This window comes from Canis lupus, chromosome 29, assembly GCF_003254725.2.
Source record: "Canis lupus dingo isolate Sandy chromosome 29, ASM325472v2, whole genome shotgun sequence".
In the NCBI taxonomy this organism is placed as follows: Eukaryota; Metazoa; Chordata; class Mammalia; order Carnivora; family Canidae; genus Canis; species Canis lupus.
The window spans coordinates 39,907,813-39,919,082 of record NC_064271.1 but is presented as its reverse complement, the minus strand read 5'-3'; the positions used below and the strand labels follow the sequence as shown (position 1 = coordinate 39,919,082).

Genomic DNA, 11,270 nt, shown 5'->3' with positions numbered 1-11,270 from the left:
AGGTTCCAGGGCTGCGCTCCAGTGCGTCTGCGCGGCCGCCGCGGCTCTGGGCTACTGAGCTCCAGGGCTGCGCTCCAGTGCGTCTGCGCAGCCGCAGCGGCTCCGGGTTGCTAGGTTCCAGGGCTGCGCTCCAGTGCGTCTGCGCGGCCGCCGCGGCTCCGGGCTGCAGAGCTGCAGGGCTGCAGGGCTGCAGGGCTCCGGGGCTGCGCTCCAGTGCGGCTCCGGGCTGCATGGCTCCAGGGAGACCCCGCCCGCCCGCGCTCTCCGCCTTCCTCCAGGGCCTTCTGAAACTGTATCCATCAAGGTAGGAGGAGAGACAGTGTTTCCCCGCCGGCTTACTACCTTACCTTACAGCTTTCAGGTATGGGCCGCATGGGGGGAGCCTCCTTTGCCCTCCGAGCCGCCGCCCTTGGAGTATTGAGGCGGGTCTGGTCGCCAAGAGCTGCCCTGGCCCCGCCGTCCCTGCCCGCGTCTGCATCCCGGGGACACCTGCCCGCACGTTTGGACGAGCACGCGGCCGCCCGACGGGTGCTTGCTGGAGGGCGCACCTGGTCGTGACCTTGCTTGCCTGACAGTCTGCGCTGCGCATTGCATCGGCCCCTCCCTCCGCCATGCGGCCTCCCTTTGCTTCTCAGCCCCCAGCTCCCTAAGCCCGAAGGACTGGACCCCGTTACCTGGACCTACCGGCTGGATAGTCCGGTCACCTGCTTGAGACTGGCCCCGAGACTGCCTCTCTGCAGCCTGTGCAGGGCCTCAGTTCCTCCCGCATCAAACTCTTTTCTCTCTGAGCTTCTGTCCTTCCGCCCTGATGGACACACACCAGTGTTTTCAATACCACAATTTAAACCTGATCCATAAGAGGAAAAAAAAAATCACTCCTGTGCATCTCCAATTCTGATCTCCTGCCCAGCTGGACTTTTCCATCTGGACATCTTCCCATTACTTCAAAGTCAACCTGTCTGCAAACCAAGTCAAACTAATTCCCCTTGTTGGTCTCTTTATTTACATGGACACTATTCCTCCTCTCACAACCAGAGGGAACACTTGGCAGTCATCCTTCCCTTTGCCCTCTTCCTAATGTAATAAAATTGGTCAGATCCATTCTTTTTTTTTTTTTTTTTTTTTACCTTCACAGGCTCACATCTGTGGCTTCACAGCTGATGGGAAACCTGGATTCAGTCCCTGGCTCCACCTCCCACTATCTCTCCTATTATCTCTGACCTTCGGTGACCGATTTACCTTTTCTTGAGCCTCAGATTCCTCCTCTACGAAATGGAAATAATAATAAATCCTACCCCCTAAAGTTCTTAGGAGAATTAAATAAGCTAATATATTTAAGGCACCTCCTCATGTGTCTGCCCATAAATAGCATTTAACAGAAGTCATTTAACAGCTATGTAGGGAAAACATTAAGAAAGACTATTTAGGGCAGCCCAGGTGGCTCAGCAGTTTAACGCAGCCTTCAGCCCAGGCTGTGATCCCGGAGTCCCAGGTCAGGCTCCCTGCATGGGGCCTGCTTCTCCCTCTGCCTGTGTCTCTGCCTCTCTCTCTCTCTCTCTCTCTGTGTGTCTCTCATGAATAAATAAATAAAATCTTTAAAAAAAAGAAGAAAATATTTAAAAGGAACAAAAATGGCATGCCTTAGTGACTCAGTCCATTAGGTATTTAACTCCTGATTTCAGCTCAGGTCCTGATCTCAGGGTTGTGAGATTGAGCCCCACATTGGCCTCCATTCTAAGCATAGAGCCTGCTTCAGATTCTCTCCCTCTCCCTCTGCCCCCTTGCCCCTAGGCCACCCTTGTCCTCCCATGCACTCTCTCTCCTCTCAAAAAAAATAAAAGGATTGCTGGGTGTCCCAGTGGGGAGCTAGACATTATTCAGGTTATCTGATTCTGTGGGGTCTTACTGCCTTTCATCATCTTTGAGCTATTTTACAATTCCGTAAGTTACTGGATATTGACAATAATGCAAATAATTCTTGTCCATAAATATGCAAATTATGTTTGTAGGGATTCTGTTGATTTTTGTTCTGTGGATATTGGCCGGTTTCACCAGTTTTGCATCTGTTAAAGCAGATTTACTTAAGCATTCCTAACTGCCTATGTAGTCTGGTCCTTTGATTACCTCTTTGAATTGGTGGCAACATCTTACTGGTTCTCACATTGATTAATGAGTTAAATGAAAAAACAATTTTAAGATTTTATTTTTGGAGTGCTTGGTGTGCCACAGTTAAGCATCTGACCTTTTTTTTTTTTTCTGAATAGGCAATGGGGTTTTCTTTTTTCTTAAACTTTTATTTATTTATGATAGGCACACAGTGAGAGAGAGAGAGAGGCAGAGACACAGGCAGAGGGAGAAGCAGGCTGCATGCACCGGGAACCTGACGTGGGATTCGATCCTGGGTCTCCAGGATCGCGCCCTGGGCCAAAGGCAGGCGCCAAACCGCTGCGCCACCCAGGGATTCCAGCACCTGACTTTTGATTTCAGCTCATGTGACCTCAGGGATCAAGCCCTGGATTAGCTCCACTGAGCATGGTGTCTGCTTGAGATTCTCTTTCCCTCTCCCTCTGCCCCTCCTGCTCGTGTTCTCTCTCTCCCCCTCCCTCTTTCTCTCTCCCCCCCCCCAATAAATAAATAAATGTTTAAGAAAAAAGATTTTATTTTTAACTAATCTCTACACCCAACATGGGGCTCATACAACCCCAAGTCTCACGCTCTACTGACTGCCAGCTAGGTGCCCTTTAAATGAATTTTTTGACATGTGTTCATTTTATATCTGAGAGTCATGATTATACAATTTTGTTAAAAATTTAACAACTACCATTAGGTGTTATTAACTTCTCTTCCATTTTGTTTCCAGTACCTAGTTTCACATCTTTCTGATGGACCTACCTCATTTGTTTCCTTATTTCCAGGTCAGTCAGTCTGTATTGAAAACTACCATGCCTAGTAATCACAAATTAATGCAAATCAAAGTAATGTGTGCTAAAGGTGTTATGAGCCTGTAGATTTATAAACTTTACGGCAGAAGTCCAATTAATGGCAATAGAGGAAAAATTAAGGACTTTTTAAAATTATGCTATGGATGATACACTTCCACCAACTAACATAGATAAGAACATCTATTATTTGCTAATCTTGAAATTAATTTTTTTTAGAATTGTGAGCACATGAAATAGTTCCTTAGTCTAATTACTTGGTATCAAAACCAATGTATTTGAAATATATAAATACTTTTATTCAGTCAAGGTTACAATCAAGGCAAAAGCTCAGTGCTTAACCCCAAAATTAACACTTACAAATAAATGACCACAGAGCACAATTTGTTAACTTGGCCTTAGCTATTGTATTAGTTGTTGTATTTCATCTATAATTACACAGATGGAGAGTATGTGCTCCCTGGCGATTATAACTGTCCCATCTGTGAAATTATAGATGAAATACAATAACATTTCTTTCCAAGCCCAAAAAGACTGTCCTATGGTTGACTGCTAAATTTTAAAGAGTTATGTCTTACTGTTCCAGATTATTACTCCTCCTCTTATTTTTTCCATGCCCTTTGTCAAAAAGTGAGTTTCACTCCTTATGTTACGAGTCAGGCTGGCTTTTTGGCATTTACACGACACCTTGAGCACATAAAGGGCCTGAGACGGTCTACACCAGATCATAGCTGGTTAAACCTCCCAGGATAAGAATACTCCACACCCTTTCTCCTCCTTCTCCAAGGCCCTCAGGGATCAACTGACGTCTTAGTCCATTTTGTCTTCTTACATGTTTTTCATTTTATTTTTGTCTTTGAGATTTTATTTATTCATGAGAGACACAGAAAGAGAGGCAGAGATGCAGGCAGAGGAGAAGCAGGCTCCATGCAGGGAGCCCGACGTGGGACTAGATCCCGGGTCTCCAGGATCAGGCCCTGGGCTGAAGGCGGCGCTAAACCGCTGTGCCACTGGGGCTGCCTATTTTTCATTTTATACATATGTACATACACACACACACACACACACACACATATATACACACATTTGCCTATGTTTTCCAGATTTCCTTTAATGATATATATAATTAAAGAATACATATATATATAAAATATATAATTAAAGGATAAAAAGTATACATATATATGTAGGAAACATGATAAAACGAGTAATTCAAACAGTTACTGTTTACATTTTGGTATTAGATCTAACCTTTTTTTCTATGCATAGGCTTTTTTGCTTATAAATATTGCATGTATAGTATTACTTGAATAGCCAAACATGGTTATAAACATTGTGCTATTATTTCATTCATTTTAAAACATTTATTGGGGGCAGCCCCGGTGGCACAGCGGTTTAACACCGCCTTCAGCCCAGGGCCTGATCCTGGAGACCCAGGATCTAGTCCCACGTCAGGCTCCCTGCATGCAGCCTGCTTCTTGCTCTGCCTGTGTCTCTGCCTCTCTCTCTCTCTCTCTCTCTTTCTCTCTCTCTCTCTCTCTGTGTCTTTCATGAATAAATAAAATCTTTTAAAAAATAAAATAAAAATAAAACATTTATTGAAAGTCCACTCTGTTCCTACAACGTACCAGTTTACCAGGATTCCAGAGTGAGCCAACAGACATGCTCCGTGTCCTCAAAGAGCGTATTCTTTAGTAGTAGATAAAGACATTTACCCAAAAAATCACTTCAAATAAATATATAATTATAAAATGTGATAACTGCTATTGTGTTAACAAGGATATAAATTCAGCTGCTCAAATAAAGACACAAAATAGCAGTGATGTAAACAAGATAAACATTCATTCCTCTGTCAAGTAGCAGTTTGGGTGTAAGCAGTCTCAGGCTGCATGGAGATGGGGGAGACCTAGGCCCTTTCAGTCTGGTCATCCCGCCACGTGAGGAGTGTAGCCCTCGCCTGTGTTTCCGAGACGTCCCTCTAGTAGTTCCACATGGCACCAATCCCAAGAGTGAAAGGATAAGGAGCAAGACGCCCTTCTCTTTAAAAGAGAAGTCATTTTTGTGCCATGGCATTTAGCAAAGTGTGTGCTTCTTTAAGCATTAACTAATGAGACTTTCAGTCAGTCTGATACCAAATTTCATCGTGGCACTGAACATAAACAATGTATTAGATATATGCAAAGTGGTTAGGTGGTAAGGAAACGTCTGTGATTTCATTCGGTGACAGGATCACAGTCCCTGCTAATATTTCTGTGCCTTGTTGCCTTTATGCATAAATAAAACAAATGCTAAACTTCAGTTAGCAGTTCATGAAACTACAGATGTGATTTTTTTTTTCCCATTCTGATTCACAGGCTCCGGGAATTCTATCGACAGCTTCTCTAGGTTGAGAACCTCCTACCTGGGGTGCCTAGGTGGTGCAGTTGGTTGATCCTCTGAGTCTTGGTCTTGGCTCAGGTCATGATTTTAGGATCATGAGATGAAGCCCCACGTCAGGCTCCACACTGAGCTCAGAGTCTGCTTGGAGTTTGTCTCTCCTTCTCCCTCTGTGCCCCTCCCCGCTGCGCATGCACTCGCTTTCTCTTGCATGCTCTCTCTTATATATATAAATAAGTTTTTTAAAAAACTTTAAATATATAATTATATTATATATAAATATATATATAAATAAATCTTTTTAAAGAAAGAAGTTTCTGCTTTAAGGGAACACCCCAAAATTTGCACATATCACATCTGCCCATACCCCATTGGTCAGAATTTGGTTTTCTACAAGGGAAACTGGGAAGTAGGTTTTATTCCAGTCAGCCCTGTGCCCAGTTAGAAATCAAGAGTACCTATGGTTATTGAAAATTAGAATGGATATTCTCATTCTGGGTTCAGTGAGGTACCCCTAACAAAGAAAGAACCTTACACTATGAAAGAGTTTAACAGGGAGTCCTAATCCAGATTATGGAGTCAGGAAACTATCTCAGAGAAAGTGATAGTGAAGCTGAGATCTGAAAATGTAATTAATAATCATAGTGATGACATTTGCTACTTAGTGCTTACCAAGCAGCGGGCGTTCTTCTAGGGTGATACTTGCTTTAGGGTGACTGTTGAGGTTTTAGAACTGCAAGTCCAGCATCCTGGGAAACCCCTCCGTCTGGGGCAAACTGGAGGGTTGGCACTGTGCTGGTGCCGTTGTTACCATCCACACTTTACAGAAAAGGAAACCAAGGCATGAAAAGGGTAAGTTGCCCCGAATTACTCAGCTAGTGACTGGCAGAGGCAAGATTTCCATGTAGGAAGGCTGCTCCAGAATCAACCTGCTTAACCACTGGTTTGGTTTGCATGGGCAGCCATAATAAAGAGCCACAGACTGGGTGGCTTAAACTACAGACTTGTATTTCCTTACGCTTGTAGAGCCTAGATGTCCAAGATCAAATTGTCAGCAGGGTTGATTTCTTCGGAGCTTCTCTCCCTGACTTGTAAATAGCCCCCTTCTCCCTGTGACTTTATGTGCTCTTTCCTCTGCGTCTATGTCCTAATATTATCTTTTATAAGGACACCAGTCTTTGGATGAGGACACATCCTAGTGACCTCATTTTTCCTTAATTACATCTTTGCACACCCTGACTCTAAATAACAGTCCCCTTTTGAGGAGCTGGAGGTAGGACTTCATATGCATTTAGGGGGAATGCAATCCAAGCCCATAACGACTCTGTCTTCTGCTACCAGGCAAAGGGAATGGTGTTCCACAAGACAGAACTGCGTGTGCACGAACCCTGAATCAGCAAAAGGTCCGGTACATTCAAAGAGTGAATGCCTGTGTCGCTGGCATTTACTGAATGTGCAGGAGGTTGGGCCAAGTGAAGGTGGAGAGGTAGGCAGGAGCCAAGTGATGTGATGTGTTGTAGGCCAGGTCGAGATGTGAGGATTTTGTCTTAAGTGCACAAGGAAGCCCTCAAAGGGATTAAAGCAGGGGTTTGGCAGACTTTGAAATCCAACTTAGATTTTAAAAGACAGCTCTGGTGTCTCTGGACGTGGGGAGACTGGCTGGGAGCTAATGGCAGGAGCCTGGGCCAGCACCGTTGGAGACTGGGAGCAGTGCAGTGGTGGAGGGAGGTGGAGAAAAGTGGGTGGGTATCCACGGTGAGGGTCGCACCAGTGGAACTTGCTGGTGCACGGAAGGGGTCAGGGAAAGGGAGCCTCCTGCTTCATCCACCTGCAGAACCCTTTTCATACCTGTATCCACCTTCCTGCCTTCGAGGAGCCAGGCACCACTCCGCCCACAGAGGTACATCTTCTGAGTGCCCGAGCATGGTGTTTGCACTTCCCTTGGCAGTGATTGGTCCAGGGCAGTGCATGTGTCCCTGCTCTGGCCAACGGCACTTAGGAAAAAGTCTCCCATGGGGCTTCTGAGAAATTCGCCTCGCTAATAAAGGTACGATAAGCCACTTACGAAATATTCTTGCCAGAAGTTTAACATAAATCTAAGTAAGCGTCTAAATCTAATTTTGAAGTTCACGAGAAATGCAAAGACCAGAGGAACAAAATGAATGGCATCATGAGGAAATACACCAGAATAATTCAAAAGAAAAACACAATGCCATGAGAACCAAGTTGAGGGCATGCTCTAAATTAAAAGGGACCAGAGAAACCTAAAACCAAACACAGTGCATGAAACTTGATTGGATTCTGGTTGTAAAAAGATAAGTAATAAAATACATTTTAGGGGCTACTGAGGAAATTCTAACCTGGACTGAATATTAGGTGATACTAGGGAATCACCGTTAATTTTTCTTAAGTGAGCTGTTATTGTGGATCTGTAGGAGACATTCTTAGTCAACATAGGCTGATGGGGCATGTGGATGGCTCAGTCGGTTAAGCATCTGACTGGCTCAGTTGTGATCCTGGGGTCCTAGGATCCAGCCTGACGTCAGTGTCGAGCTTCACGCCCAGCAGAGAGTCTGCTTGGCCTTCTCCCTATGCCCCTCCTCCCCCCAGCATACCCCCACTCAGCCTTGCTGTCTCTCTTAAAAAAATAAATAAAATCTTTTTTTTTTTAAAAAAAAAAAAAGGAAATATAGGCTGAATCCTATAGGGGTACAGTGTCATGATGTCTGCAACTTAATTTCAAATGCTGTAGGAAAAAGAGTGAAGGAGAGAGATTGAGCAATCGTGGCCTGTGGCAAAAGGTTGTCAATTGTTGAATCTAGGTAGCGGGGATATGGTTCATCATTGTACTGCTCTCAGCTTTTCTGTGTGTCTAAAATTCCTCCACATGAAGAGATGAGGGGGCAGAGACACAAGGAAGACGCATACCTCTTCTTCCTCTAAATGTTGGCAGTTTTGAATGTGCCACTTCCAGCTGGAGCAGCCATGGTGGGGCCATGAGGGAGACTAGCATCTGGCTAGTGAGCATCTGGCTGAAATGCTGACCTGGCTTTGGGGACCTGCTGACATTAGCAAGTCAGTGCGTTTTCGGCCGTTGGAGCTGCCTTCCTCTCTGTTATGTGAAATAATCTATTTTCCTTACTATTTAAGCATTTTGAGTTGAGCCATTATCTCTAGTGGAAATAGGAAAAAACCTGAAAATAGAGTCATGGGGGGAGGGCTGCTGGGAAGCCAGGAGACAATGGTGGTAAAGATATAAATCATGATTCGTATACGGTGCTGCTCTCTGCTTACTAAAATATGAGTTTTCCCATATCGTTAAGATTTACTTATAGACATTTTTAATATTTTGGAATAAGTAATATGTTCTATGGTAGATTAAATAAGGCCACAGATTTTTTTTTTTAAGATTTTATTTATTTTTTAGCGAGAGAAAGCATAATGCAGGAAGGGCTGGGCAGGGAGAGAGAAAGAGAATCTCAAGCAGACTCCACACTGAGCACAGAACCCAACTTGGGGCTCGATCCCAGGACCCTAAGATCCTGACCAGAGTTGAACACTTAACCGACTGAGCCACCCATGTCCCCCTGAATATGGCCACAGGTTTCTTACAGCTATTCTCATCAAGAGGTGGAGTCTGTTCCCCACCCCCTGAAGCTGAGCTGGGGTTTTGGGGGTTTTTTTTGAAGCACAGTTAACATTCAGTGTTGCATTAGTTTCAGTTGTACAACAACATAATTCAACGATTCTTTCTTTTTTTTTAATTCAACGATTCTATACATTAATCAGTTCCCTCCACAGTAAAGGTAGCCACCATCTGTCACCAAACAACATTATTACAATATTATCGGTTTTATTTCCTATGCCATCCTTTCCATCTCTGTGATTCATTTGTTTTATGCCTGGAAGTTTGCACCTCTTAGTCCCCTTTATCTGTTTCACCCATTCCCCCCCATCGACCTCTCCTCTGGCAACCACCAGTTTGTTCTCTGTGTTTGAGTCTGTTTGGGTTTTTTTTTTGCTGTTGTTTGCTTGGGGGTTTTTTTGTTTTGTTTTTTTAGATTCTACATAGAAGTGAAATCATGTGGTGTTTGTCTTTCTCTATCTGAAATCTGAGCTGTCTTTGACATTTGCTTTGACCAATAGAAGATAACAGAAATTACATTATGCAATTCCAGAGTGTAAGCCTCAGAAACCTTGCAGCTTCCACTTTCCCTGTCTCGAACACGTCTCCGAGTCTTCTATGTGAGGAAGTTGGTCTAACCTACTAGAGGGTAAGAGGTCACAGGGAGGAAAACGAGAGCCAAGACCAACTGACAGCCGTGTGAATGAGGCCAGCTTGGACCTTTGGGCCCATCATATCAGCAGAACGCTACCATGTGACCGAGGCCAGGTAAACAAGCAGAAGAACAACCCAGCCAACCCATAGAACCAGGAGAAATAAGAAGTCATTGTTGTTATAAGTCATCAAGTTTTAGGGTTGTTTGATATGTAACAACTGATTATGAATGCAATTTCCATGGTCTAAAAAAATTTATTTTTTTTTTAATTTTTTTTGTTTTTATTTATTTATGATAGTCACAGAGAGAGAGAGAGGCAGAGACAGAGGCAGAGGGAGAAGCAGGCTCCATGCACTGGGAGCCTGACGTGGGATTCGATCCCGGGCCCCGGGCCAAAGGCAGGCGCCAAACCGCTGCGCCACCCAGGGATCCCTAAAAAAATTTAAATATAAAAATACCTAAGTGAGGACTCAAAGAGATTTAAAAAAATTTAATATAAAAATACACAAGTGAGGACTCAAAGAGCTATTTACACAGATGTTCATAGCATCATTCATGATAGCCAAAGGGTAGAAGCAAACCACATGTTCACTGATTAATGACTGGATAAAAAATATGGTATATACCTACAATGGAATACTATTCGGCCTTAAAAAGGAAGGAAATTCTGACACATGCTATAATATGGACGTTAGGTTAAGTGAAATAAGTCAGTCACAAAAGGACACGAACTGTATGATTCCTCTTACATAAAGTACCTGGGAGAAGTCAAATCCACAGAGATAGAAAGAATGGTGGTTTCCAGGGCTGTAGGGAAGGAGGGGGCAGTTATCCTCCGATGGGTACAGGGTTCGAGTTTGCAAAATGACAAGACTTCTGGAGGTGGTTGGTGGTGATGGCTGCACAACAACGTGAATAGACATTTAAGATGTCAACATTTAAGATGATAAATTTTGTTATGTATATTTTACCACGATTAAAGATAGCGGTGAAATTCTCCAACCCATTCCGTATCTGCCCCTCTCCTCACTCTCCCATGACCCTTCGTTAACCATGCTCCATGGCAGTTTAAAAACTATGTCCACCAATTCTGGAATACTCCTTTCTTCAAGAGACTAGGCTTCGATTTCTCTCCCCATGAGCATGAGCTGGATTTGCTTCTAACGAGAATGATGTTCCACCTCTGAGTTTAGGTGCTACAAGGTCTGCACTCACCATCTTGGGATCCCCACCCACACCTCACCCGTCACCTGCAGCTGGGTGTGTGAGCAGCCCCAGGGAGAGGCCCGTGCGGCAAAGAACCCAAGCCTCCTGCCTGCCTGCCAGCAGTCACGGGTGAGCTTGGAAGTGGATGTGCAGCCCCTGCCGACGGCCGCGCCCCAGCTGACAACTTCCCTGTGGCTGCAGGAGAGACCCTGTGCCAGAGCCACCCAGAGCCACCCAGCAAAGCCACTTCCTGACCCCTGGCCCTCAAAAACCATATGAGTTATTAAATATCAGTTGTCTTAATCCATTAAGGTTTCAGGTAATTTGTTATAGGGACATAAATAACTAATACAGCATCCTTTCCTTTATTCATGCAGATAATAATGCAAATAGGAATATAGATTTCATTCTCTCCCTGCAACTTCTTACATAAAAGATAGTATGTTTTGTTCACATGATCATAATTTCC

The 11,270-nt window shown here is 44.2% G+C and overlaps 1 long non-coding RNA gene across 2 annotated transcripts; it reads left to right on the top strand.

Annotated features, from left to right (window-relative positions):
• Positions 1–83: 83 nt before the first annotated feature.
• On the top strand, positions 84–11,081 carry LOC125752119 (uncharacterized). Of its 2 annotated transcripts, XR_007407156.1 has the most exons (6): positions 84–1,079; positions 2,861–2,915; positions 5,294–6,167; positions 6,657–6,801; positions 9,494–9,708; positions 10,789–11,081. It is a non-coding gene; the product is annotated as an uncharacterized LOC125752119 (long non-coding RNA). The 2 variants fall into 2 exon arrangements; XR_007407157.1 differs by lacking the exons at positions 5,294–6,167; positions 6,657–6,801 and having other exon boundaries at positions 92–1,079.
• The last annotated feature ends 189 nt before the right edge of the window (positions 11,082–11,270 follow it).